The sequence below is a fragment of the Rattus norvegicus genome, chromosome 3 (assembly GCF_036323735.1).
Source record: "Rattus norvegicus strain BN/NHsdMcwi chromosome 3, GRCr8, whole genome shotgun sequence".
Classification (NCBI taxonomy): Eukaryota; Metazoa; Chordata; class Mammalia; order Rodentia; family Muridae; genus Rattus; species Rattus norvegicus.
The window spans coordinates 180323966-180351185 of record NC_086021.1 but is presented as its reverse complement, the minus strand read 5'-3'; the positions used below and the strand labels follow the sequence as shown (position 1 = coordinate 180351185).

Below are 27220 nucleotides of genomic sequence, written 5' to 3'. Positions count from 1 at the left end.
TGAACATTCTTGTGTTCCTAACATTGTTTAGGGGTGAGAGAGAGAGAGGGCATTAGAGCCAGAGAAGCCAGAAGAAACCCAACCTGGGAAGGCAAGAATAGACAATCACTGAAGACTTGACCTCCCTCCATATATTTATGTGTATATATACATGTGTGTGTGCAAGTGCATGTACATGTGAATGTGTGCATCTCTCTATATATGTATATATGTATATGTGCACATACATACATACATACATACACATACACACATATACACATATGTATATACACACATGTGGCTGCTTTCAGGCCATTCACACTCTAAAGACATTCTTTCTTCTTTATCTTTCTTCAGAAGAGCAAGGCACAAGTTTTAGTCTCTGAGGCAGACTAGAAGACGTCAAAAGAAAACACCACTATTTCTCCATTAGTCGTGGAAGGAATGATCTGTCATTTGTTGTGTTTCAACATCTGTGCTGGCTGGAGACAGTTAATGAGAAGTGTTAAATTTCTTCCCGGCCTCCGCAGAAGGAAAACAGCATTGCATTAATGATTTAAACAACAGCAGCTAGAACTTGGCCTCCGGTTCATAAGTTAATCAAGAAAGGATTAAAAGGGAGGCTGAAGATCACATATCCCCTTTTAAAAAAGAAGCCTACTGAGAGACCAGCAGGGTTAGCCATCAGGGACCTGCCAGGGCTGCTATCTGTCCTCTTCCACCTGTTCTCTTTGTTTTAACCATGTGACTGAGGAATGACACCCACAGTATAAAACTCACCTGTTCAAAATCTTCCAGCTCCACAGTGTTAGCGCATTGGAGAACGGTGGGACTGTAATCAAACCCTAAATGCAGATTGTGCTTGCAAAGTCCCCACTGCCAGGATCAGTCACATCCCGTCCCCTTTCCTCCCAGCTTCTGGGAACCATCCATCAATTTCCCATCCTACTGATCTACTTATTTTGAAGAGTTCCCATTCATCCTGGCTAGTTTTCTGCCACTGTGCTCTCCACGTGTGAATTCTCAGGGACTGCCACAGACTCAAAAACAGCAGAAAAATGAGTGAGTTGAGGAGTGCCGGCCACCCCAGCACAGAGCTCAAGGCCATCTGCAACTACTTAGTGGGTTTGGATCCAACCTGCGTTAGACAAGACCCTGTCTCAAAAGCAAGTTAAATAATAAATATAAACCAATTAAAGGACAGGGCTCTGAATCCCCACAATGATGGATTTGTGAGAGTCACCCTGTCTTTAGGTCATGACCTTGAATACTTCGTTGTGAGTTCAGATATCACAGACAAGCTCTGGACAAACATTAATGTCATAAGACACTTGCTTCTGTGGGCACCTTGAATTGAGAACCAGGGTTTGAATAATGGAGAGGTGGGTCCTGTGTGGGTCTCCGTTTTCCTCAGTAACTGTTGGCCACCAGATTATGTGTGTGGAGGGTGGAGAGAGCAGAAGCTGCAAGAGGAGTTCAGTATGGCTGAGAGTACGGTGAAAAGAAGCCAGCCTTTCCCAGAGTCAGCTTCAGAGAGACAGCTCATTTGATTGTTCTAGGGGCAGGGAATATAAGGGCTCTTAGGGTTAAGGTCAGGAAGGGCTCATTGGTCATAGCACAGTACCTAATTAGCATATAGGCAGGAGGAAGGAGCTGGACTTACATGCAAGCCATGGAGCACTTGCAGAAAGCTCTATACAGTGTCATCCTCCAAATAGGGTCAGGCATGGAGCTCAGTGGTTTTAGTGCATCGTAGGGTAGTGTATGTAGAGTTTTAGTGTATTGGTGAGACTATAATCAGACTCAACCAAGGTCAGACTGAGAGCGGGAAGCCCCGTGGACAAAGGGAGTCCTCCATTTTGAGCCGAGCTTGGAGAGCCATCCATACACAGTAGACTGCAACCTTAATAGCCGGGTTCTCCAACAGTCCTGCATGTAGGTAGGGGTGGGGTGGGGAGGAGGGTGAGGGGTGGGAGGTGGGGTTGGGGTGGGGGAAATTGTCTTTGGAGAATTTTTGAATGACAAAGTGACTCAGAGTTGGACCTGCTATAAGACCTCTAGACTCTACTAGTCACAAAGACAATCCTCCCCAGAGACACTTACCCTATCTTAGTTGCAATTGACTACTGCGATTGCCAGCAGGCTTTATTTCACAGTGTGTGAGAACTTCACATCAACCCTGTGTTTAGGAGGCGCCTTCCTCCCTGGATGGTAACTGGGAAAACCCTTTCAAATTGGCCCTACACACCCGCAGATTCGGCTGCATGAATTTATTCTGAGAATACATTCTAGACTCTTCGGAGCCCTTCGGAATTGCTTCAGGCATACCTCCTCTCCGCCCCTGTGGAATGACGCGCTTTTGCCCTGAGACGGGGCTTAAACTCCACTCGCCCAGAGATTACAGTTTAGTAAAAGCTGAGCCGGGAATGCTGTAAGTCTGTCCCTTTATCTGACCACTGGAGCTTTCGTGTTTAAAATATTTATGATGTGCTTCGTGAACAGAAGCCCTGAAGTTACTCGTTATGTAGAAAGACACGTAGGTACAAATCCCCCTGGTAAAACACCAACTCGTATAATTAGAAATGATTACTTGCTATTGGCACGGTGGCGCATTGTCTGCCAACGCAGCACAGAGACGGCTAAGGCAGGAGAAGTGGGGATTTGTGGCCAGCCTGGGCTGTGTGGAGACAAACATTTATGGAAGGATAATGGAACTCTGTCCCCAAAACAAGTAAGATTTAATATACTACTGTTTCGGACTTTTTTCTCATGGCTGTTTGTCATCATGGGTAAGGGTTTACTGTTTGTTTGGCGTGATCGGGCAAAAAAAAAAAAATAGTACAATCCGTCTGCATAAATCTATGTCAGGATTTTATTTGTTTCATGTGATATGGCTCCTTGCAAACTCACATGGAGGAAGGAGGTAAAAAGGATGAAAGGCACAAGGACCGGTGTGCATAAGAGGGCATCACTCACCTAAAAGTGTCTGTAACTATCGAGGTATCACTCACTCTGATGCTTCGTATATGCTCCGCCCAGGGGGTGGCACTATTACCACCCCCTGGGCAAATGGTCGGAACTGGGAAATATCATCCTGAGTGAGCTAACCCAATCACAGAAAGACATACATGGTATGCACTCATTGATAAGTGGCTATTAGCCCAAATGCTTGAATTACCCTAGATCCCTAGAACAAACGAAACTCAAGACGGATGATCAAAATGTGAATGCTTCACTCCTTCTTTAAATGAGGAAAAAGAATACCCTTGGCAGGGAAGGAAGAGGCAAAGATTAAAACAGAGACTGAAGGAACACCCATTCAGAGCCTGCCCCACATGTGGCCCATACATATACAGCCACCCAATTAGACAAGATGGATGAAGCAAAGAAGTGCAGACCGACAGGAGCCGGATGTAGATCGCTCCTGAGAGACACAGCCAGAATACAGCAAATATAGAGGCGAATGCCAGCAGCAAACCACTGAACTGAGAATAGGTCCCCTATTGAAGGAATCAGAGAAAGAACTGGAAGAGCTTGAAGGGGCTCGAGACCCCAAAAGTACAACAATGCCAAGCAACCAGAGCTTCCAGGGACTAAGCCACTACCTAAAGACTATACATGGACTGACCCTGGACTCTGACCCCATAGGTAGCAATGAATATCCTAGTAAGAGCACCAGTGGAAGGGGAAGCCCTTGGTCCTGCTAAGACTGAACCCCCAGTGAACTAGTCTATGGGGGGAGGGCGGCAATGGGGGGAGGGTTGGGAGGGGAACACCCATAAGGAAGGGGAGGGGGGAGGGGGATGTTTGCCCGGAAACCGGGAAAGGGAATAACACTCGAAATGTATATAAGAAATACTCAAGTTAATAAAAAAAAAATAAAAAAAAAAATAAAAAAAAATAAATAAAAAAAAAAATAAATAACAAAAAAAAAAAAAGAAGGTGTGGCCTAGTTGGAGTAGGTGTGGCCTTGTTAGAGTAGGTGTGGCCTTGCTGGAGTGGGTGTGGCCTTGCCTGAGTGGGTGTGGCCTTGTTGAAGGAGGTGTGTCACTGAGGGTGTGGACTTTAAGCCCCTCATCCTAGCTGCCAGGAAGCCAGTATTCTGCTAGCAGCCTTCAGATGAAGACGTAGAGCTCCTCCTGCACCATGCCTGCCTGGGTGCTGACATGTTCCCACCTTGATGAGGATGGACTGAACCTCTGAACCTGTAAGCCAGCCCCAATGAAATGTTGTCCTTATGAAAGTTGCTGTGGTTATGGTGTCCTTTCACAGCAGTAAAACCCTAACTAAGACACCCACCCACAAAGATTTGTTTAAGCCCAAACAAATCCAAGGATGCCAATATCTTACTAAAATATTTATTTTGAAGTTTTCAAGTTGTATATATTTGTGTGTCTCTGTGTGGGATTCGCTCCCTTGTAAAGGGCCCTGGGGGAGCTTCCAACTTCCTCTACCGTGTAAGGAAAAATAGAGAACAATCTTGAAACAGAGCACAACCCAACATCAGAATTGGCCACACATAGAAAGTTCTGGAAGGAGTCACAGAGCTCATAGCCAACGTCACTGGCCATGGCAAAACAGGAGGTTCTAAGATGAGGAGGGGCTTCATTCTCAGTAGACAACCTCCTGAATCATGAGACCACTTAACAATGCAGCTACACTGCTCTTCAGTCAAGAGGGAGAGACGCTGCTGCTGGTTAAGGAGACATCAAGCCTCGTTGATTGAGGCTGGCTGCATTCAACCACAACTGTTCTCAAGAAAGGCTCAGCCCTCTGAATGGAGCCAAATCTCAAGAATCAAATGCTCAGAGTAATCAGGACAATTAAGATGTATTTAAACATCACTGGGCGGAAGAAACATGGATTTTTTTTCCCTTGCTGCTGGCGATGTGAACAGCAAAAGTCCCACTCTCTAACCAACTTAACTTGGGGAAACCTGCGACTTGCTCAAAGAACAAATGATTGTAATTGAGCATCCCAATAGCTTCTTGCTGATTCGATTAACGTAATGCTCATTTAACAAAATCCACCAACGTTATTAAGCTGCACTGATGAAACACAGGCCAAACCCTGTCCAGGGATTCAGGCCTTGGAAACCTCTGCCAGTTGGTACAAGGTTGAGCATCTTATTGCTTCCATCCCAGCTGGTTTTTATATGAAATTGGAAAATAAACTTCCAAGCCTGAATCCATGCTCTCGGAGAAAAATCATGTTGAAGTAAAGTCCGTCGTCCTTTACCAAACGGGGTGATTTTCTCCCATCACAACACTACTCTATGGGCTGGAGAGATGGCTCAGTGGTTAAGAGCACTGGCGGCTCTTCCAGAGGTCCTGAGTTCAAATCCCAGCAACCACAAGGTGGCTCACAACACTACCCTGTTTCCCTGAAGGAACGAACATTAGGCTCCTTGTTTGTTTCTTTTCTGTTTGTTTGTTTGCTTGCTTGCTTGTTTTCAGTATGGAAAAGGAAACTAGAAGAGGTGTTACCTGGGGTTATTCAAAGAATGGTGGGGATCCACTGACAGCCAGTGTCATTCGTATCAGTATTCAATCATCCGGGGCAGTAGGGAGGGTCTAGGGTCATGAGGTTCGGCCTCTCCATGTTGTCATCAAGCGTAGCCCAGAAGGAAGGGGTGTGAACCCTCACAAGCTGAGCAGCTCACCCTGTGTCTGAAGGAGCAGCCACTAGACTGCTTGCTGCCACAGCATCCCCAAGGGCTTACAAGAGCCCACCTCAGTCCTTGACCAGATGTCAACGGCTCCCCAGTGTCATTCCATAACTGTGGTGTGGCATCTGTGTTCAGCAGAGCCTGTCTCTTCCTGTCTACAGTCCTATGGCGTCCTGCTTCTCCCACTGTGCCCAGACTGAGCCAGTGCTTGCCTTATCCCCAAACCTTTTCTTCCCTCTGGTGTCTATCTGGTGCTGGGTGTTTGAAAGGCTCTTCCAAGTGCCCAATCTCCAGCTGGCAAGGTTTTACCCACACTCCCGATTTTAGATCACAAACGGTTTCTCAACAAGTCCGTTTCCAAAGCGAACACCTGCTCCAGGTCCACCACTGTTAGTTCTTCTTGAGTTTAGAACCCTGTCCTCATAAGACTTACAGAACTCGTGTCTTCATACATTTGACACTCTCCTTCCTGTTAAGGTCTCTCTTTGGCTACTGACTGGCACATAGTAAGCCCTCCCCAGGCAATTCACCAACACTGCATTATGATATTATGAGGTGCTTATTGTGTAGCAGGAACGTTGAGGGGAAAGAGAAGTGGGTTAAACATGAACTCCTTCCCCTAAGACTCAGAGGTCAGGATGTTTGCAGCAGACTAGCTGTGTGGAGCTGAGACTATGGCTTAGTGGGGAAGGTGATTGCTGAACAGGCACAGGGACCTGTGTTTGATCCTCATACCCGATGTGAGAACGAAGGCATAGCATTGCATGTCTGTAACCCCCGGGTGAGAGACAGAAATGGGAGGAACCTTGGTTCTGCTGGCTGCTCTATCCAGATAGCTGTTGATGTCTAGGTTCAGTGAGAGACCCTGCTTCAAAGCAGTAGAGTGGATAGTTACTGAGGAAGATAGCAGAAGGTGACCTCCGGCCTCCACAACACAAGCACACGTGTGCTTACTGTCACACACGCACATGTGCACTACAAACAAAAGTAACACAGACACATACATTCCATTGACAGGGAGCCTGTCATTTCACTTATACAATTTGATTAAAAAACAAAACAAAACAAAACAAAACAAAAAACCACCCAGACATGGGAGTTTTATTTCAGAGCTGTGCAATGGGGCTTCTCATCTTTGCCACATGTTATTCCAGGCTGAATGGGCCAATAGCCGTAGAGTGTAGAAATAGCCCACTCTTAATATTAATTGATTGCAGTTCTTTATAAGCTCGCCACAACTTCTCGTTTCTTTTTAGGGCGTTCTAGAAGGCCACCCATCAGCAGCTGCTCAGGGCTGGCATGAGGCAGCTTTTCAATCTCTAGATCCAGTCCTCTAAACCCAAGCACAACTGACATGGTGAGAACCAACTACTGTTCAAAATGGGATGCTCCCCCACCCCTACCTCTGAGGTTCAGGTTCGGACATCCCCCATGGAATAAGCTGCTCATGGCAACACTGCAGACAATTCTCTTCAGTACAGAGGCTGTCAATCCCTCAGGCATCCTCAGAAAGTTGCTGGGAAGAAGGGTTCCATGGCAGTGGGAGGGACAACTGAGGACAGTGGGGTATATAGTGTCAGAAAACACTATACATGTGCAAAATCTTCACTAAAACTTTCTAGATGTACTTCCTATTGTCTTCAGTTATTGAATCTGTGTATGCATGTGTGTATTTGTGTGTATGTGTATGTGTGCACGTGTGTATATTGTGTGTGTGGTGTATGCATAAATATGTGGGTGTATGTGTGTATGTGTATATGTGTATGTGTATGTGTGGGGGGGTTTATGTGTATGTGTATGTATGTGTGTGTATGTGTTTATGTGCATATGTGGGTATGTGTATGCATGCGTATATGTGTATATGTGTATGAGTGTATATGCTTCTCAGGTGTCCTCCAGTTTTTGTTTTGCTTCCTGAGAAAGGCTATCCTTTTGGTCTGAAATTCACCAAGTAGGCTAGACTGGCTGGCCAGTAAGCCCCAGTGATCTGTCTGTCTCTGCCTCAAAGGCTGGGGTTACAAACACAGATCACCCAGCCTAGCTTCCCAGGGTTAACTTATTTTTATTTAAATAAAATCTAATTCCATCCTTCTACTCTCCCTTTCCTCCCTCATAACTTCCCGAGTCCCCTGTCTAAAACTCACAGCCTCCTTGCCTTTAACCGCTTTGCTAAACACACCTATGATCGAGCAAATATAAAAGCACAACTTGCTGAGTCTTGCCTGCACGTGTCGGTGCAGTGCATAAAGGCAAACACACAAGTCCGGTGTGCTAGCCTCAGAAGCCATGTAGAAGTGGAAGGAGGGAACCCGCCCCACAGGGGCCTGCATCTCCTGTGAGCTCTGGGATCAAATTCCGGTCTTCACGCTTTTAAGACCTCCCCTGTAGAGTATTTTTGAGAAAGGGCAAAGTTCCCAGAGAACTTACTTTAAAGTGCTACTTAATTCTCAGTAGGCCCAGGAAGACCACACCTTAGCCATGACCCATGCATCCCTGAGTTCTCCCTTTGCAAGAGGACAGCCGCATGTCGGCACGCTTGCAGGGCACATTAATTCATAAGCCATCACGGCTTTAATTACTTATTTATGAATCTAATTATCCCCTGACACAGATGCGTGTGACTCAGCACAGTATGCATTCTCCATTAAAGGATTTCGAGCCATTAGTGGAAAATCCATAGGCAAATTAAGTCTGGAGCCCAACTCTGTGTGTTTCGTTGGTGTAAGTACTTACATTCCAAAGGAGGCTGATCTGATGGTGCTCAGTGTGTGTGTGTGTGTGTGTGTGTGTGTGTGTGTGTGTGTGTGTGTACACAGGCTCTGAATGAAACTTCCTGAGCCTTCAGCTCTTCATAACACAATCAGATAAATAAAAGCCGCATTAATATTTTATATATTATTAAAAGGATTTTAAAAAGGAGAAATCAAATTATTTTCCAATTAAGTCTAAAAAATAATTTTAAAATAACTTAAAGCATTGGCTCAAAAATTCCCGTTCTTCAAAACCTAGAGACAGCACCTAAATTTTAAGAGCTTCTATGAGAATTATATAATTACAATAATTTAATAACACATTTGCTTATATGCTTATTAGTACTATGCTAATCATCTTACATACTGTGATTCATTGTGTCTTCAGAACAATTATGTTAACATCTCTGCTTTATGAGTAAATGAAGGCACAGAGAAGCTAAGTAAAACTCCCAAAGCCACACAGCTGGAAGGCCAGTTGCCTGACATCATCCACCTAGGTGACTTGGGTCGAGTCCATACTCTGAATTCCCTCACTGTACTGCCTCTAAAAATGTGCACAAATCTTTTATCTTTTCTGTGCACATGTGTCTGGCACTTGTGTGCATATTTACATATGTGTGGGGGCATGTGTCTATATAGGCTGGAAGCGGAAGTCTAGTGTTGCCCTTAATAGCCATTCCTTATCTGTTGAGGCACGGTCTCTCAGCAAACCTAGAGCTCTATGACTCAGCTATTAGCCAAGCAGCTTGACCCGGGATCGCCTGCCTCTGCCACCCAGGAACTGGTATGGCTGCCAAGCCACCACACCCATCCCTCATTCCACAGGTCCTAGAGCTCTAGACTCTGCAGCGCTGCATTGTATCCCATGAACCATCTCCCCATCCCCTTCTTTTATTTTTTTTTAATAACAACTATAAACACTATTGCCTTCTTTAATGGATTTTTTTCTTTTATATCAGAAAAGACCAGTACACATTCTTACATACAAAGCCTGGATGAGACATCCCAATGTTGTTTCCTCACTGGATTGTGAGTTCTGGGACCCTTAGTATCCACGGATGCTAAACATGTACGCGGATTGCTTCTTCCACATTTAAAACGATGTAGCAGACAGTCACTCAGCATGTGGAAGGATTTCTCCTTAGAGCCTGAGAAAGTGGCTCGGTGTGGTTAACTCCAATGTGTCGGTGCACAAACAAAAACATCCTCTGTGGAGCCGAGTATCCGGAAACAGATGTTTGGACTTAGAGCGAGTTATTAGCCTTCATTGCACGGCACCACTGTCTTCGAAGACATGGTGGGGGTGTAGATAATAAAAACTGAGCTGTCAATCAGATAAGTCCATAGAAAAATGGGGAGGAGCATGTCCTGGAAAAGTTTTAAAAATTAGTATTAAAGTAGCTAACATTTCCTTAATTTGTATAGAGCGGGGAGAAAAATGGAAGAGACCAGACGATGAGCACGGTTGGAAACAGCTATTTTCACTCTGAATGTTGTTTCCCCGCCCCCCACCCCACCCCCGCTCCCCCTTTTCCCCGCCCCCCGCCCCCAGCCGCCGGAAGCTTCCGTTTGTAATGACTCTGCAGCTTGCTCACTTAAATGTGTTTCTGTCTCTATCTGGTAAAGGCATGTTCGCCATAAAGCTGTTGTTTGTCAGGCAAGCTCAATACCATCCATGCTTAATGGTTCACGCATCCATATTTTCACCACAGACGCTGTGTGTCCCTAGAATGTTGCCGTACATTCGAAGGAAAACCGACAGTTTCAACCGTCTTCCTCGTGCCAAAAGTCAAGTCTTCATACCTGCATTCGCCTCTCTTCCACGTGTATTTCTAAACTTCCCTCGTGGAAGGCTATGGCAGGTAATGGGTTGATTTCTTCTCCTTCCCTATAATTTTGATTGTGTTGTGGTTAGTACACTTGGCATGAAATCTACCACGGAGAGGTGTATGTGTGTGTGCAGGTTCATGTAGGTGTGTCCTTGGAGTTCATGCACATAGATATACATGTGTTTGCAGAGTGTGGAGGACCAGTACTGTGTTCCTCAGGCTCTGACCATCATTCCTTTTGTCACTGACAGAACTCACCCAGGAGGTCAGGCTGTCTGGCTGGAGAGCACTGAGGATCCACCTTTCCCGCCTCCCTGGATTGAGATTACAAACACATGCTATTATGTCTGTGTCTTTTGCATGTGCTGTAGGCTATGAACAGGTTCTGGTGCCTGTAATGTGGCCCTTTTCCAGTGTTTTATTTTGGAAGTGCATTATCAATGACTGTCTTAGTTAGGGTTTACTGCTGTGAACAGACACCATGACCAAGACAACACTTCATTGGGGCTGGCTTACAGGTTCAGAGGTTCAATCCATTATCATCAAGGCAGGAGCACGGCAGCATCCAGGCAGGCATGGTGCAGGAGGAGCTAAGAGTTCTACATCTTCATCTGAAGGCTGCTAACAGAATACTGACTTCCAAGCAGCTAGGGTGAGGGTCTTAATCCCATGCCCACAGTGACACACCCACTCCAACAAGGCCACACCTACTAGTGCTACTCCCTGGGCCAAGCATATACAAACCATCACATTCCACTCCCTGGCCCCCATAGGTCTGTCCAAACACATGAGTCTATGGGTGCCATAGCAAAATGCAAAATATATTTAGTCCAACTTCAAAAGTCCCCATAGTTGATCGCATCTCAACAACGTTAAAAGTCCAAAGTTCAAAGTCTCTTCTGAGATCCATCCAATCGCTTACCTGTAATTCTCAAAGCAAGACAGGAAACCAGCTGGGCAAACTCCAACCTCTGCATCTCCATGTGTGATGTCAGAGTGATTTTCAGATCTCCAACTCCCTTTTCATCCTTGTTGACTTCAACAAACTTCTTTCTCCTGTGCTCGTTCTACTCTCCGTTAGCAGCTTTCCTCAGCAGATAAACCATGGATCTGGCATCTCAAACATCTTGGGGTCTCCAAGGCAACTTCAATGTTAAACTTATTTACACCTTTTGTTTCAGTGTCTGAAATCCACACATGATCTTCTGGGCTCCTCCAAAGGGCTGGCATCACTTCTCCAGCTCTGCCCTCTGTAGGACTCCAAATTTAGGTTGATCTCCTCCATTGTTGCTGCTGTTCTTAGTGATCATCCTATGGTCCTGGCATCTCCAATACTCTGGGGTCTTCTGCTGCAACCAGGCTTCACCAATAGCTTCTCATAGGCTCTCTTCATGGTGCCAAGTAAAGTCGTTTGCATGACCCCTTTAGCCCTGGGCCATCAACTGTAACTAAGGCTGCAATCTCACCAATGGCCGTCCCTGGCCTCTCACTGTGCCCAGTCTCAGCTGCTCTTCATGACCTCTTCATACACTCAAAAGCAGTGTCACCTGGGTGACTATTACACATTACTAAGTATAGCTGCTTCCAGAGGTACAACCTTGGCTATCTCTGGAACACAGCTTCTTTGTGCTCTCAGAAAACATTTCCCAGAAGGTTTCACCTCGGTGACGCTGGTCTCTTCTTAATCACCACTAATTTCTTAGCTCCAGCTAACTTGACTAGGTAGGATCTTGCCCCCAAGTCCCTTAATCTGCCATCTCCTAGAAAATATGCTTCAGTTCCATTTCACTTCCTGGTGCCCCTGTAATACTTGAACCATATATTTTATATTTTTCCTTTCTAAGCTTGTTATGCTTGTTTAAAATACTCTTCATGAGACTTAACCAGAGAACAGAGTCTATGTTGGGCATTTCAGAGACTTCATTGTCAATGCAATTAATCTGAGTCTCTTCACCTTAGCCTTAGATAGACTCTTCAGACAATGGCCACATTCTTCACCAATGTACCACAACAACAGTCTCTAGGCCACATTCTGAATTCTTCATTGAAATCTTTTGAGCCAAGTCTGCACAGTTCAAATCATACTCAACATCAAATTCTTCCATATTCCTGCTAAAATAGCCCATTGAGCACAACTTAAAGCATTCCACTGCTTTCCAAAGTCCCCAAATCCACATTCCTCCAAATAAAAGCATGATCAGGTCTTTCACATCAATACCCCACTCCTGGTACCAACTTTTGTCTTACGGTTTTACTGCTGTGAACAGACACCATGACCAAGGCAACTCTTATAAGGACAACATTTAATTGGGGCTGGCTTAGAGGCTCAGAGGTTCAATCCATTATCATCAAGGTGGGAGCAGGGCAGCATCTAGGCAGGCATGGCGTGGCATAGCTGAGAGTTCTATTTCTTCATCTTCATCTCAAGGTTACTAGCAGAATAGTGACTTGCAGCAGATAGGGTGAGGGTTTTATAGCCCTTACCCACAGTGACACACCTACTTCAAGAGGGCCACACCTAGTAGTGCCACCCCCTGGGCCAAGCATATACAAACCATACCAATGGCCATCCCTATGCTGTGGTACAGTGGGTCTCCAAAACCTAGTCATCTTAACTTAGAATATTTTTCTTGTCATTCAGTGTCTTCCCACTTCTTACTTCTACTAGACCTTGGTGGCAACATGCTTCTCTTTGACTATAAATCCATAGCTTCTACTCATGGCCACACACATCTGAGGGTCAGTTTATTTCACTGACCACAATTTCTTTAGGTTGCTATTATTATTTGCCGCCATATCTCCTTCAGTTTAAGACTGAATAGTATTATCTGAGTGTACTTCAACCACATTTGTCCACTCATCTCTCATTGCACTTAGGGTAGACCTATATTTTAGTTGTTATGATTATCAAGGTATATATACCAGATTTTCGAAGTAATGACTTTCCTAGAAAATCCTTTGCTGAATTCTTTTTATCTCAGCACATTAAACATAAGAACAACTTCTTCTTCTTCTTCTTCTTCTTCTTCTTCTTCTTCTTCTTCTTCTTCTTCTTCTTCTTCCTCTTCCTCTTCCTCTTCCTCCTCCTCCTCCTCCTCTTCTTCTTCTTCATATTCTTCTTTCTGCTTCTCCTTTTCCTACTCCTCCTCTCTTCCTTCTCCTCTTCTTCCTCCTCCCTCCCTCCCTCTCTCCCACCCTCCCTCACTCCCCCCACCTCTCTGTTTCTATTTCTCTGTCTATCAAGCTGTTGGCTGGAAAGCCAGCATGAACCACCAAACTTGCCATCTCCTTAACAACCACAGTGGAAGCTATGGAGTTTCTGTTCAGCATTCCATGTCAAATGAGCATCTAATTACAGCAGAACCCTGGTCTTCTCAAAGGATACATGTGTCTGCCTTTTGAAGCCTCCCTCACTCCACACGTTGCATCAAACTTCCTCAGTCAATGCTGTAATTGCAAACTGCAGTACTTGGTGGTGGTCAGCCATCACGTGGGAGATACTAATAGAATGCCGGTAATTCACGAGAAATGACAACACCAGGAAATTGACTGTGCTCGAGCCCTGATGCAAAGCCCTTACACACCCATCACAGCAAAGGAAGTTTAATTTTGTGTCTCAACATCTTTTATTGTAAAAGGCTCCAAACAGCAGCTTGTAACAGGAAGGCTCGTATCAGGCAATGCGTTCATCGGCTGCTTGGATGCACACATCTTAGGCTGCAAGGTTTGCCACCATCCTTTCTAAAAGGAATAGTTCAGTCACAATTCCAGCATGGATAGGGGAGCATTTCACTCTCCCGGTAGCTCCTTGTTTCTAGGGAAGAGTTTTCCCCAGGGATGTTTCTCCTGGCAGGTCACCCATGTTCCGGTGGATGGCCCACATCTGAGCACATACGGGCAGCATTAATCAGACTCTGTTGTTATTAATTACATTTAACATACTGACAAGTTCAATTTTCCTACAGCTTTATTAGCCAAATTACTTACAACCTGGGAAAATGTCAAGCCTCTTAAAGGGAAGGGTAGGAGTAGCGGATAAGCACATTTGTGAGGTCTGAGGAAGAAAGCCCTGGTGGCTTCTCTTGGCATTCTCTGATTGGCTCTCTCCAGAGTTTTTGTTTCAGGTTTGTCATTTGCATGAAAATCACTAGTGCTTTGGTTCTCTCCCTTGCTGATTATTAATTTGCTGGGTGAGTCAGCCTGTTGAAGCTCACTAGTAAATATCTCATTGAAGAGCTTGTTGGAGGAAGGAAAGTGCTAGCTGTGTGCCCATGGTACAGGAGACCTCATGTGCGTCTGGTCGCCTTCACAATGATCATGAGGGCTGAACAGAGTAGGGGAAGTGCTTGTCACGGAAGCATGAGCGCCTCAGCTTGAAGTCAGAATCCACATAAAGAGCCAGGAGTGAGGGTTTGTAATCCCAGCACTAAGGAGTTAGACAGGAAGTCCCCTGGGGCTTTCCGGCCAGCCTAGCTGATTCAGAGACCGCAGGTCCAAGAGAGCGACTCTGTCTCAAAAAACAAGGAGAACCGTAGCTGAGAACAGCTCCCAAGAGCACTGGCTTACACGGACCCACATATCTTAAAAGTATTCATGATAACTAGAAAGACATACTCACTGTAAACTACTCTGAGGATAAAACTTGGAACTTGAAATTGAACTAATAAACGTCTTTCGATGTTCAGTGTTGAATGATGGCCGACAAACCCCTGTGCTGAGGAACAGGGAGCCATTATTTTGATTTCAATTATTAGGTCACTGTGGCATACATCAATAAGCAGTCTGCTGCCTCAGACACAAGGTTCATGGTGAAGATCTAATGAGACTGTGCGAGTCCAAAGATGACATCTTTCCTAGCTGATGTGGGACATGCTGGTTTTAGCGATGAACCCCAAGGTAGTTGCTGTGGTCCATGTTTTTAAGTCCAGACCTGGGGATGTAGAACCAGGGTATTTGTGAATTTAAGGTGATCTGGGCTGCACTGTTGGAACCTGACTCAACAAGGAAACACACACACACACACACACACACACACACACACACACACACACACCTTCAGAGCCAACTACACTAGAACTGCAACCCTTTCATTGTTAAAAATATCAATGTATTTAATTTGGCCATATAACCTGGAATTAAGTTTTAAAGCATGCAGAACAAAGATCACAGTAAAACTGAGAAACCGTAGAGAAGAAACGAAGGAAGTGTAATGAACCGGATGAAGAGAAAGCCCTGTATGAATGAATCAGTCTTTTGATCACATCAAATATGAAAGGATTAAAAAGAATCCTAAGATGTCTCTCTTACATATCATCCCATCTCACGAGAGAAAATGAGTTTGAAGAGATGATCTGGTGAGCCCTCAGCAGCCCGTGCTACTGTGCCATTCTTTACAAAACTCCTACTGAGATTTACCTAATGATAGCTCACGGAACACAGCGGTGACGATGACGTGCTGGATAGTCTCCATCTGCTCTCCAATTATGCTATAACTCTACGTCTGATTGATGTGGATCTTATAAGGCTACGTGATGTGCTTCTGTCACCTCGAAGACCTTTATAACGAGGGCGCACACAAGTGTGTGGGAACGAATGGCCTCTCGTTATTCGAATCGATCACTCTTGACCCATGAAGGCTTTGAGAGGTTTGCTTTCGGTTTGCACAGCATGGCACACTGCGATTTCTGCTCACATTCTGGTGGGCAAAAGTAATATTCTCTGTGCAAGCTCAGTAAGTAGTAATAGAGCACTTGGGAGCTACCCCAACCTAACACTGTAATCTGCTATTGATTGGCCATGTCAAACCTGAACAATATGCACTCAAGTCTCTCTTTGTCTCCCAGTAGAACAGTGAGGTTCCAGGCTTCATAAAATTATTTAGCTCACTTGAATTTGGTGTAGATGTCATTGTTAGCTTTAGCTATCATCTTGGCACAAACCTAGAGTCACCTGAGAAGAAGAACCACCTGGATCAGATTGGCTTGTAGCCATGTCTGCAAGGCATTTCTTAACTGCTGATTGATGGAGGAGGAACCCAGCCCACCGTGGGCGGTGCCCTCCCTAGCCAGAAAGACCTGGTCTGTATCCTAGGTACTGTATACACAAAGGGAACTCAGCAACCCATGGGAAGCAAGCCAGTAAGCAGAGTTTCTTTACTTAAGTTCCCTCCTCAAGTTTCCTTCTTTGAGTCCCTGCCTTGGCTTCCTTTGATGGACTGTCACTTTTAAAATTAAATAAAGCCTTCCCTCCTTAATTGATTTTACTCTCGGTGTTTATCACAGCATCAGGGAAGCAAACTGGAACAATAGACAGAAGTGTTAATTCTCCAAGTTCTCAGATTCTCATCTACATAACAGTTTATATAATAAGAGTGATAACTCTGTAAATTGTTAGCAAGGTCCATAAACGGAAATGCATATTATGTCTGTGGCTGTCCACGGGACTCAGAAATTGCTTTACCTATCGTTAAAGTTTATTACAACCAAAGATAAAAAACAAAAAGATGGATAGGAAACAGGTGCATTTGGCAGAGTTGAAAAGTCAAAAATGCATAAGTTAGTCTTCTGTTGCTATGATAAAATACCATGGCCCCAGCAACTCAAGAGAGAAATGGATTTTTTTTTTACTGCCAGAGACGAGAGAGTCCATCATGGTGGGGAAGGCAGGAAACTGCAGGGCCACACAGGGGAGGGAAAGAGGGAGGGAGGGAGGGAGGGAGGGAGGGGGAGGGAGGAAGAGAGGGAGTGGGGGAGGGTCAGACACAGACACAGACACAGACACAGACACAGACACAGACACAGACAGATGTGGAGCAAGGTTCTCAAAAGTCTTCCTTCAATTTCTTCCTTTCTCCAGCAAGTTCCACCTCCTAAAGGGTCAGTAACCTCCCCCAAAATTCCACCACTTGGGGACCAAGTGCTCAAATATGGGAGCCTATTCAAAGCATCATGCAAGAGTACATCTTAATGCTCTCCCCTGGAGCTGCATAGGACACATGTTATTCTTAAGTAAGGAACTGAGGCCACACATGTGAAGCATTTTCAAACAGAGGACGTTGTTTAATCCTCTGAGCCTAGGGTTTTGCTTGCATTCTACAATCAGGGACACATCTTCATGATGGACTAGTCACGGCAAAAATCCCATTGTTTACACAAACTAGCTTCCTTAACTCAGTGTCCTGCAAGCTTCATATATCACAACAGCATCAACATTTGAGAGACTTGACTGAGTCCCACTCCCAGAGGCCAGTGTCCTGCTCACCTTTCTTCATAACCACCTAGATTTGCAAACAGTCACTACGGTCTCTGGAAGCATAGGCTTGAAATCCATGTCACTGTCCAGAGAAGGTGAATGGGAGGGGAAGCTAGGTGGATGCCTGAAATGGCCCAAGGAAGTCTGAACTGCTGACTACGGTTCTTGCTAACACGACTGCGCACACTCTGATCAGAGCTCAGTGGGCCATCTTGGACTGTGAGCTAGTGAAACAGGACTGACAGCAAAAGCTATAGTGGGCAGATTGCTTTAGAGTCTGACAGGAAACACACAACGTGTCAGCACGTTTTACATGTGCTTGTACAGTACAGGAGAAAAATAAATATATATAAATTAAAATAACATCCTATCTATGACTTATGTGTATTTGTGTGCATGTGATATGTGTATGGTATGTGTGTGTGTGTATGTGTGTTTTTTGTGGGTGTAGTGTGTGTGTGTTGTCACTAAGGACAGTGTCTTCCTCCTTGAACAGACGAATGGATGTCTATCTGTAAAGAGCCTAACTGATATTTGTAAGTGGATGATTTGCCTTCCTACCTCCCCACCCTAACCTCGCATGCCCAGTGGTTACAGTACAGACCTGAATCCTCCCCACAACCGTGGATTGCCTGCAGAGAAAATAGGGAGCGAGCACTGTGGAATCATGGTGTTAGCCAAGAGCTCGCTCTCGGGGTAGAAATGCAGAATATTCTCCTCACAATGTTGCTTTAAAGTGACTTCTCACAAGCCTCTTTATTCAGATATTTCTCAAATATGGAAATTGCAAATTCTACTAAAACCAGATTGTATCTTCTTCTGTGTCTCTGTGTTCCTATTCCACTTCACCTCCTCAGTGAAACAGATACAAACCAAATAAACGCGTCCACACAGGAAGCTACCCACTTCTGCAACAGGAAGTGGTCGTCGGCTTTCCACCAATGGGAAGCAAGCTATTAGTGTTTGCTTCCTTGCTGCTTAGCTTTTAAACCCTGCTACGCTGGGGCATGAGTTCCACCACGAGGTTCCTCAGGAAGCTACAAGAGCAGCTGGATGGTGGAATAAGTGGGTGAACAGAGCAGAGTTGTGAATAACTTCCGTTGTCAGTTCTTGGAGAACGAAGCATGTTTGAATACACATGTCGACGAGTATAAAGGAGTTTATTTCCTCATCTCATAAGGAACACTAACTTTTCGTGGTATTCCTCACTGCTGTTTAAAAGCCCCTATGGCTTCTAATGGCCGAATCCTGAGTGGCTATAGGTTAAAGTTAAAGGGAGCTCTATCTGCATCTTCTTTCCCCAATGTATTCAGCCCTTCCCTCTCTCTCATGTTCCCGTTCAAATTTTCCTATTCTCAATAAAGCCTCTGCTGCCCATTTCATTTAAAATTATAGCTCAGATCCTTGGATTCATTTTCTGACTTATAATATGCATGGCCCCATGTAATATAAATGCATCCATTTATTCGTTGCTCTCGGTACCCATCGCTTCTCCCCACGTTAATATAACGTTTATGATAGGAGCTTTTCTTAAATTTCTCTAGGCCCTGGAACAGAGTTTGACACACAGCAGGAGCTCGATACTTATATTTTTTAGTGGTCAGAATAAAACTGTTTCCTAATTTTGTTTTTCCACACCCTTTGCAGAAAAAGAAATGTTCTTAAGACTCGGGGCACCTCATCCCCCACCAAACTTAGAGACAGCGGGGCTTTAACTTAGCAATATCATTTATTAGTTATAGGTGTGAGGCAGTGAGACAGAGGGAGGGAGGAGAGGAGGAGGGGGAAGGAGGGAGGAGAGAGATTATTCTCACTCCTCGGCACATCTGTGGAGATCAAAGAACAGCATTTGGTGTCTATTTTCTCCTCCCACTCTATTGCCACAGGGTCTCTCCTACAGTTTCTCCCATTCTACATGACTCAAGCTAATTGGCCTGGGAGCTTCCAGAAGATTCTATTGTCTCGTCTCCCACCTCACTGCAGCAATGCTGGGACTGAAAGTGTGTGCCGTCACATCTGTTCCTTTGTGTGGCTTCTGGGCCTTGAGCTGGAACCATCGGATCTGTATAGTAAAGTGCTTTTACCCACAGAGCCATCTCAATGGCCCAGATTTGATATTTTGGAAATTACCAAGTAGCCTGCGACACTTAGGGCCCGTGTCCTTTACGAAACTGCTCAGGAGACACACAGCAGTACTCCATATGCATTGCCCAGATGAGAGCCGGCCTCCCACTCCTGGATTTCGTGAGAACAGTCCCAGTCATCATCATGGGTCCAGCATAATCACATGAGCCTTACAGGGTGGAGCGAGCGGACGGCCACACAGAGTTGAAGAGCAAACAGGAGATGAGGCAGAAGAGAACGCCAGATGTTGAGAAGCTGCCTGGCTTTGACTTTGCAAAGAGAAATAGCGAGCTGTGAGGCAAGCAACTCGGGCAGCCTCCAGATTCCTAGAACAGCTCCTGGCTAAGCCAGTGAGGAACTGGAACGAAGCCCTCAGTGTTACAAATGCTTCAGCTGAGTCCATCCAACAATGTGACTGGAATTGGAATTAATGCTTCTCCAGATCCCAAGGACAAAACCATATCCTTCCCAATTCCTCAATCATGGCCTTGGGAAAGAATCTGAAAGAAAGACCTGACCCAGAGATATTCCTTTTCTTCTAATACCTTCTTTTCTCCTCTAATGAAACCTTTGGGTTCACGTTGTATGTTTTTATTTTGCTTTGTCACCGCGTCAATATTTCATCCTTTCCTGGATAATTTCAAACTGCAATGTCATTAGACACCACAGGAAATAAGTAATAAACTGTTGGTGTGTGTGTGTGTGTGTGTGTGTGTGTGTGTGTGTGTGTGTGTGTTGCTTAACATATTTCTTTTGTTTGCTTTGATTGTTTGTCCTTTGTTGTGAGGAGGAAATTTCAGAATCTCAAATAAAACAGGTAGCTTCATGAACTACTGATGGATATCTAAGACAGGGCAGTCTCTCCACAGGCTCATTTGCCGTTAGAAGTTTGTGATGGTTAAATTTGTAAACATGACACAACCTAGAATCACCCAGGAGTAGTCTCAATGAGGAACAATTTTACACTGGGTTAGACTGAAGGAAGTCCATGGGGAATTACCTTGATCAATTGATATGGGAGGAGACTGCTCACTGTGGGTGGCACCATTCCCTAGGTAGGTGAGCAAAATCAAGCAAGCAAGCAAGCATGCATTATTTTCTCTCTGCTCTTAACTATGCACAGGATATTGTTAGCTGTTTGAAGCGCATCTAGACTTTCCCTCAATGATGAACTGTAGCACAGCACTCTGGGCTAAAACATCCTTCCTTTCCTAAGTGGCTTCTTGTCAGGATATCTTATCACAGCGACAGAAATGTAATTGAGACAGTATTAGTAACTTCCAAGTTCCCTCAGATCCAACTGTTCCAGATCAGGAATTTCTCATCAAGGAACACAATGGTGGTAGCAAAAGACACACAGACATTTCTATTGCATTAGTATTTAAGGTCTAACAAAACAGGCCAATTGCGTACCAGTCCAGAGAAGATAATCATTTAAAATGATGAAGAAAATAAAATCACAAACATGTAAATTAAATATAAAGCAGCTATGTTGCCCAAACACTAATATAATGTAGCACACACTATGTACCTGGTTTGTAAATTGACTTCTCTCTCTAAAGCTAGATAGCTACACAGACATACACTAGACAGATAATTCCAAAGCATAAAGGCAATATAGCTCTTTTAAAGTTATTTTTGTTTCAGTTACATATATACCTGTATATCTGTGTGTGGGTGTGTGCACATGAGTGCAATTTCCATAGAGGCCAGAAGAGGGCATTAGATCCCCCTGCAGCTGAGGCTATAGACAGTTGTGAGCTGGCTGACTTGGGTTCTGGAAACAACTCCAGTCCTCTGCAAGAGCACTACATGCATACTCTGAACCACTGGGCCATCTCTCTGGACCCAGGTTTTTGTCTGAAAGGGAAAAAATAATAATAAAAAAGTGCTATTTCAAAAAATAAAGAGATAATGTAGTTTGGTAGTGTTGTCTGTTAAAAATTTAGAAATACTTTCCATTTTCATATAAAGTTGAATGGTGGGATTTACTTAGCAGGGAGGATGAGGATATCCTCTGCCTGCATGGCTTTGTTTCTTTGTTTTTTGTTTCCACCTGCCTTTTCCTCAATGCTGGAATTAAAGGTGTCTGTCACCACTGCACAGCTCTATAGAGGAATAATCATATAATTGCAAGTCGGCTGCCTCCTGACCCGCCACATCTGCCCTCCGGCTCCACTTGCTTAGGCTTCTCCACAGAGCTGGCTTTAAAGGGCACAGTGACAAAAAAGTACTCAAGGGTAATGCCAGTAAGAGGAAAGCACTCGAGATTTAACGTTGGGGAGTAGGGGGTGGGGGAGTGTCTCTAGCTTTATCTGAGCTAAGCCAGCCAACACTTTGTTTCAAAACCATAAAGGTGAAAATCCAGTTTGGGTGCTTGGTTTTCTGTCCAGTGTAAAGCTGTCATAGCCAATAGGGGTCCAGTAAGAAATGACTTGTGACAAGTGGCTTATCTGAAACTTGCAGGGACGGCTTTAGGAGACACTTAGAGTTCTCTTGATTTTCTTCATCAGATTCACCCCAGCTGCTTCGCCTCTCCTGTCACCCATCAGCACATCTTCATCTCTTACCCTATCCCCGACAACCCCTAGCCAATCAGTTGAGCATCTGCATTTGAAAAGGAAATTTCTCCCAGCTGTCATGTACCAGGGACAGCTTGGCAGATGCTCTAAGATCAACAGATGAATTCTTCACCACAACTGATAGGTTTTCCATGCCTGGCAGGGAACCCAGAGAGACTGACAGCGTTCAGACCAGCCCATTCTGCTAGACTTCCTTTAATAGCTTTGATTTAATGCCAGCCCTGATATGTATATTGTGTCCCATGTGCTTTCCTTAGCTCTAAAACCTTCCACTCTGAGGTGAGGGTGACATTTCTTTTGACACAGTGTGACAGGTCCTCATCCATGCACTACTCATAGGGTCTAAGAAATGGGGTGGGGGTGGGGGTACAGCTAGTGTGGATCACAGGCTCTCCACCTGCATCTCAGATTTTCTCTGCCTCTGCATTATCCTTAACACCAAACATTTAAGAAGCCAGATCCCCCTGTGTGGGCCTGCTGTCTCCGCTTTAAAGTACTGATGGTCCACACACCTTGTGGGACCTGATGCCGTCAAGCCAGAGTGTGCCGACAGTGGTGCTCTATCTGGTGAGACTGCACATTCTATCCAGCAGCACAAAGATACCCCTCAACGTTGCGTGATACAGGCTGGATCTCCGCTGGGCCCACCAGCACTTCCTGTCTTCAGCTCCTCTCTAAGGTACACTAGATGAGTTCTGAGCTATTCTCACTGTCTGAGACTTCCCACCTGATGTCCAGAAATATAGACCCAGATTTCAATAGGTGACTTGTCCCTCCAAGAGAATAAATCAGTCTCAGTATCTACTGAAGACACTAAGACTCATGTTGCCCTCTGAGTCTGCCTGTTCTTTCCTGTGTTGCACACTTGTCCCTGAGTGATATGGGAATACAGGGTCCAGGCCAGCTATAGACAGAAAGGACATGCTTGAGACATTGAAATGTAGGTACTGTCTACCACTGAGTAGACAGTAGCTCCCTTGGACTCCCTAGGAAATCACAACTGGGTCTCCATCATTTTATGTATTTGTGCCTTGGCTTTTGTGAGACAGGGTGTCACGGAGCCAAGACTAGCCTTGAGCTCATTACATTGCTAAGGATGAATTTTGAATTCTGCCTCCGCTCTCCAGAGTACTGGAAGCGTGAGTACAACCCCACCCAGTGTGTGGAGCTCTGGATTCCAAAGTCAAGGCTTTGTGCAGACCAGGCAAGAATTCGACCAACTGAGCTACATCCCCAGCCCCAGTCCCAACTTTGGTTTTTGACTATGAAAAAATTTATACAGCAGTCCCAGAAGTTTCCAAATACAACTGTGTGGAATGACTTCACGGTGTCACCAGTGTGTCCTCAAAACCACTCATTCCTAAGGCACCATCACTTCATATCACACATTTTGTCAGACCTGTCTTTCCAGGAAGCCCAGCAGGCTGGCCTCAAATATACACTCCTCTTGCCTCCACCTCCCAACTGCTGCCGTATACTGCCACTCCTAGCTACACTATAGGTTGTGCTCTTCTGTTTCTGTCACAGGATGCTTGACAGTGTCAATCCAAGGGTCTGCCACTCATGGTGTTTGCTTTTCCAGGCACAAAAGAAGTTCGGGGTAAATGTACAGTGATGTGTGCTAATCCTTTGGTCTTGGCAATCACGTTAGATAATTTTCAGTTCCAAAAAGGAAGGTGTCCTTTGACTTGAAGTTTCTAACATGTCTGTGTACAGCACGGTTCTCAACCTTCCTAATCCTGAGACCTTTCCTCATGTTGTGGTAATGCCCCCAGCACAAAATTTCACTGCTACTTCCTAACTGTCAGTTTGATATTCTTATGAACCATAATATAAACATCTGATATGTAGGATATCTGCTATGAGACCCACAGCGTGAGAACTGCTGGTCTGAGGTGATTATTTGTTCTATTAAACATTTTTCCAAGTTACGAAATGAACATTTATTTATTCTATTTGCATATATGGTGTATATACGCACATGTGTGCCCTTGTATGCACATGGAGGTCAGATAATGATTTTTGGGTTTTTTCCTACTGACATTCAGGTTTGGGGACTTGAACTCAGGTTGTAAGGCTTGGAAGCGAGCATCTTTACCGCTGTGGGATGACTACTTTTGTCAGCTCTTGGTGAAACTGCCTGGGGGATCACTAAAGCACATCTTCTGGGCATGACAGATCTCATGAGTTCTCTCATCTAAGGAACTGATTGACCCTTTGATGGACTCATAATATTGGGAAATTATGAATTGTCTGGAAATGGAATTGGGTTAGGAACAGGGCCTCCATGTAGATGGTAGGTCATGGGATACATCATCGGAAGCTATACCTTGTCCTGACTTTTGTGTCTATCCCTCTCTCCCCTGCCTCATGCCCGCCAACTCCTGAAGCATTTTCTCAGTTTCCTTTACAGACCTGGCACCACAGCCAAATACTTGAAGCCAGACGATGATAAACGGAGCCTTCTGCTACCGAGTGCCAAATCAATCTTTCTTCTTTAAACTATTTCTGTTGGGCATTTTGTTACTGAAATGAAGAAGAAGAAGAAGAAGAAGAAGAAGAAGAAGAAGAAGAAGAAGAAGAAGAAGAAGAAGAAGAAGAAGAAGAAGAAGAAGAAAGCTAATATAAAGTCCGTAATGAACTGACTCCGATTGCTTGAGTCCCGGGGAAGAACTTGAGGGCTGCAGCATAGGGTTGATCAACACTGCCCGTGGGGAGGAAGGGAGAAGAGGAAGGGAGGATAGGTCAAGGTCACATATACCCTCAAGATTGATCTGTGACCTAAGGATTCCCAGTTAGATGCCAACTCTTAAGGCTTTCACACTATTCAACAACAGCAAGCCAAACAAGCCCTCAGGAACATGGAACCCTCGGGACTAGTTAAGAGTCATTCTATCACATCAAAACTCAGATGCCACATTAGTTATTCGTCCTGTTTCTGTATTACACAGAACAGAGGCAGCTCACCTGTCTCTTTTACTCACTCCAGAACACCAACCCTTGGAACGGTGCCATGCATAGTCGAGGAAGCCCCCTTACTTCAGAGGCCCTAATCTGGATGATCGCTCCTAGGCATGCCCAGAAGCCTGCGTCCAGTCAGTCTAATCTATCAGTTTAACGATACCAACCTTTGTAAACGGTACTGCTAGTAGTGTCTCCATCTTGTGCTGAGGGGAACAGTTGTTCCAAGATGCTCCCAGGTGACTTGCATGCGATCACATACTGGAAAGTGGGAGCATATGAACTGAGTACAACCCCCAACTCTACACATCTGAGCAACGCTGCTTTCCAGAGTCACGAGCTGTGCTATCTGGTGTTGCTCACACAGGAGGGCTCGTGACAGCCTGGGGGTTGAATTGTTTGATGGATGTGAAGACAGCAGACACAGAAACCAGCCACTGGAGGGCCTGGCATTCATCATCTTTCTGCTTCAGCCTTCTGAGTGCTGCCATTGTAGGCACGCACGGCCACATCCAGGATGGAATTATTTTAGGGCAATGGTATCATCCACTCTCTGTCTCCAGCTTTCTACCCCTTTTCTCTCCTACCCTTTCAAGCCACATGCTTAACCATCAGGGTTGAGGTCATCTTGGTTGGAAGGAACATCTACCAATGTCTGCACACTTTAGTTACCATCCTTTAGGGTCAAGAATACAACTAGGATTTACAGGAGTGGCCCTCTGTGCCACTCAATACCCAACAACACACAGAAAACCCTTCACAGTAATGAGAGATCCAACTGAGAACTGAAAACTGCATTAGTGTCAAAGACTAGGTCCTTGGGGTAGGCTATGAACTTCCCATTAGCACTCAGTCACCTCTGGCTTCTGAAGTCTGTTATTAACTCTGGAACTCAGCTTGCATTTCCACATGAAAAGGGACTTTCGTTCTCCTGCTGCTGATGTCCTGTAAGAGGTGGTAAAATCTGTCCACCATTGGTGGCACCATTCCCTAGGCTGTAATGCTGGGCTAAATAAAAAAAAGTAGGATTGAGCTAAGGCAGAGAAACAACTGCTCTGTTCTTCCTGGCTGTGGATCCCATGTGACAAGATGCTTGAGGCTTCTGCTTCTGTGACTTCTTTGTCATGGTATACTATACTTCCAAGTGTAAGCCAAAATAAACATTTCCTTATGTTGCTTTTGCCAGGGTGCCTTATCACAGTATTAGAAAATGCACCCAGGACGGTCACTAACTTATTAATCTCAGAAGAATTAGCTCAGATCTTTACAATTATGTACAGTATGCCCCCATGTCCTGAACAATGTAGAAGAGTTTTCATGACCTGTAATTGTCATACAAGCAGAAAAAAAAATGGAAATGCATTTGCAGTTTTCCAGGAAGTCATTAAAAGTTAGCTTAGTTCCTCTTTAGACAGCCTTTATAAACCCCAAACATGCACTTACTCAGAATTATACCTCACCACTGTGTGTGCCTTTCGTGGGGACAGATTCATTCTAGAATGAATTCTTGGGGGGTGGTATTTATCTAGATATAGAGGCCAACTACAGAGCAAAGAAATGATTCCAATTGCCACAAACTAGTTAGCAATGACAAGTCTGGGAACCACAGCAAAGGAGATATTCTCAATTAAAGTATGTTAATTAAATTATAAGTACTTCAGATAGTCATAGAAGAAGAAATAGCTTAACCAATAACATTCTAGGCAATTAACTCCTTGTGTAAGTCACATGATAAGACACAGGAAAAGAGGCAGGGCTGTGTCTTCCAACACTAGGTCAACTGCCTTAGTTTTAGCAAGAGCATGAGGTGGGGGATATACAAAAGTCACTCTTTTGGGGAGCAGGAGAAGCAAAGTGAGGAAATATTACCCGAGAGTAAAAAGGGTAGAAAAGAGAAATTTAATTTCAAGAAGTGAGAATTTTATGAAGGTCAGTGTGGAAAACAAACATCCAAGCCCACTTTCATGGGAGCTTCAGGGAAGAATTATTCATTTCAGGGACAAAGGATAAGAAAAAATAACATTGGGATAACAATAAAAATAGGAGATAAATTCACCACTGTGAAGGAGA

The 27220-nt window shown here is 44.7% G+C and overlaps 2 long non-coding RNA genes across 2 annotated transcripts in view; one reads left to right on the top strand and one right to left on the bottom strand.

Moving 5' to 3' along the window:
- Window positions 1–9331: 9331 nt before the first annotated feature.
- On the bottom strand, window positions 9332–12647 carry LOC120101809 (uncharacterized). Its single transcript, XR_005502769.2, has 2 exons — window positions 9999–12647; window positions 9332–9771 (listed from the first exon to the last, which is right to left on the bottom strand). It is a non-coding gene; the product is annotated as an uncharacterized LOC120101809 (long non-coding RNA).
- LOC102557230 (uncharacterized) overlaps window positions 10023–27220 on the top strand; it is a 30663-nt gene continuing 13465 nt past the window's right edge. Inside the window, exon 1 of the long non-coding RNA XR_005502770.2 lies at window positions 10023–10265. This is a non-coding gene — a long non-coding RNA (uncharacterized LOC102557230). The remainder of the gene's footprint in view (window positions 10266–27220) is intronic.